Genomic DNA, 2388 nt, shown 5'->3' with positions numbered 1-2388 from the left:
AGGACGAGTCCCGCCCCTGCTCGCCTCCGGTTGGCTGCTTCAGGGGCTGATCCACCAGCCAGTCGGCCAATCAAGACGCTGACTGAGAGGGAGGGCGAGGCTGGAGTTTACCGGCCTCTGAAGAAGCCTCGGCGGTCGGGAAGGGGAGGACTCACTGATCCTTAGCGCCGCCTGGCTTGGTCGGTAGGGGGCAGAGGCAGCTCCTAGCACCATGGAAATGTCAGACTGATGCCTGGAAGCAGCTGATGAAGTCGCCACTGGCACCTTGCTTCCCTCCTGCCTAGAGTCCCTGGCTTCTGGGCGCTTTTCTGCTCGGGCTGTGCCAGGAGTCAAATGGCCCACAAGCCATCATGAGCCCTGGAGGGCTAGAATCTGAATCTTTCCAGCACCACCAAATAAGTCTGCTGGCTCCTCTTTGTGTGTTTTTAAGTCCCATAAGCTTTCCCCAATCTGGATACCATTTGACAGAGGGATTCTTTCGGCTGGCACCTTTTACATATTTCTCCAGCTACCCAACAGCTGATGCTCTGCCTTCATTCATCTTGTAGGGTCCTGATGTTTCCTGCTTCTCTTCTAGAAAACTTCAGAGTTAAATTGTTGAATTTTGTTTTAAATTTATGTTCCTCAGGTATTTGCTTTTGAAGGCATTTAGACATCTGTCTATAACTTTGGTGGATTTCCAGCTTGCACATCTGTATGTCAAGGTAGAAATAACATCTGAGTTGAAGCTTACTTTATCTTTTAATGAAAGCTGAGTTTCTCACCTAATTATATAGCTCTGGGAGCTGGGACTTTAGGGAAAAAAACATCAAATAATGAGAGATTCAGGCTGAAATCACGAATGTGGGCAACACAGCAAGCTCACCTGGCTACGTCTAAGCAATATAGTATTATGAGTAGGCTTGGCAGAATACATTTTAAAAATAATTTAAAAGGATAATACTGATTTATTAAACTTTTTTAGATTTTTATCTATTTAAATTTTCATATTTGTGCAAAATCATGGGTGTTTTAAGCATTGTTTTCTATTTTTATCTATTTAAATTTTCACAGTTATGGAAAATTATGGGAGGGATCAGACAGTTATTTAATGACAGACACTGAGATTCAAAAGTTAAAGCTTTATAGACCATTAAAACACAAATTGTCAATATCAAAATATACAAAGTAAATATCGTTAAATCAACAAATCATACCTATTTTTACTATTTATTTGCGAGTTCATTGGTAACAAGCCTAATCTGAAAGTCTGAATCACTTGATTTTGACTCTTATAAATTCTCAAGCTGTATTTTTCTTACTTTATCTATCTGTACATTTCTGTTATTATCAATGGAAATTTTTTTCATTGGTTTGTGTGCATATGGTACAATCAATGTTTACCAACATTTATCAACAAAGATCTAATTCTTCCAAGCCTAGCTATGAAGCAGCTTGGCCAGGCTATGTCCAAATAGCACTATGTTACAAGGTGGCACCACCCAGCCATGTCCTACCACTTTCATGACTGGAGGGATATAGTATTGCTTACTCTCACAGTTTTACTGCAAGTCTCATGCTATTTGGCTGTGTTTAAAGCCCTAGCTCCTAGAATAATGTGAATGTTTGAAAATCTCAGTTGTCACAAAAACAAAAAAACAAGTTTATAACCCCCAGGTTTGCAAAGCAATGTTGGTGTGTACCCCAAAGGGTCAAAATACAGAAGTCTGATAAAAGGACCCTTTATTAAATCTCATGAATTTTAAACCCATTTTATGACTTTTGAGGGCCTAACTCATGCTTGTTGAATACTTGGGACTGAGAGTACTGAGGCAACCTGGGCTGACTTTGTCCAAATGCTATCGTGCTAGGAGACAACCTCACTTAGTCATTCTAAAGCACCACCATCCAAGAGGCAACCTCGTCCAACCATATCCAAATGCCACCTCTTCATCAGGTGACTTGGCTGGTAGTATCAAAGTGCCATCACATCAAAATTCAATTTTGTTCAATTGTTGTACCACCACTAGTCTATAATGTTCACTTACCTATCACTGTGGTATTAGGTGACTTGCTCTAACTGTGATTAAGAGCCACTACGACCACAAGGTGCTTTGGTGCAGCCTTATCAATTTTCTTGGTATCTAAATATTTTTAGGGCTAGGAAAGCATCATCATGTAATACCATTTTTGATAAATTGAGTCACAACCAGGATAGATGTTCCAGAAGTTCAAAGATGAAAAAGATGGCAGACCTTTGCTAGATCTACCCATGTGTTTATAAAAGGCCTAATAGAGCCTAAAAATAAATGATCAGAGCTTTAGAAGAAATGCTGAACCCTACCCCAAAGGCTGTTAACAATTTCACATCTTGATACACATCAGCATACACCTACACGATGGTGCATT

The sequence above is a fragment of the Lepidochelys kempii genome, chromosome 8 (genome assembly GCF_965140285.1).
Source record: "Lepidochelys kempii isolate rLepKem1 chromosome 8, rLepKem1.hap1, whole genome shotgun sequence".
NCBI lineage: Eukaryota > Metazoa > Chordata > Testudines > Cheloniidae > Lepidochelys > Lepidochelys kempii.
The sequence above is the reverse complement of the archived record's forward strand: the minus strand, read 5'-3'. Positions refer to the sequence as shown.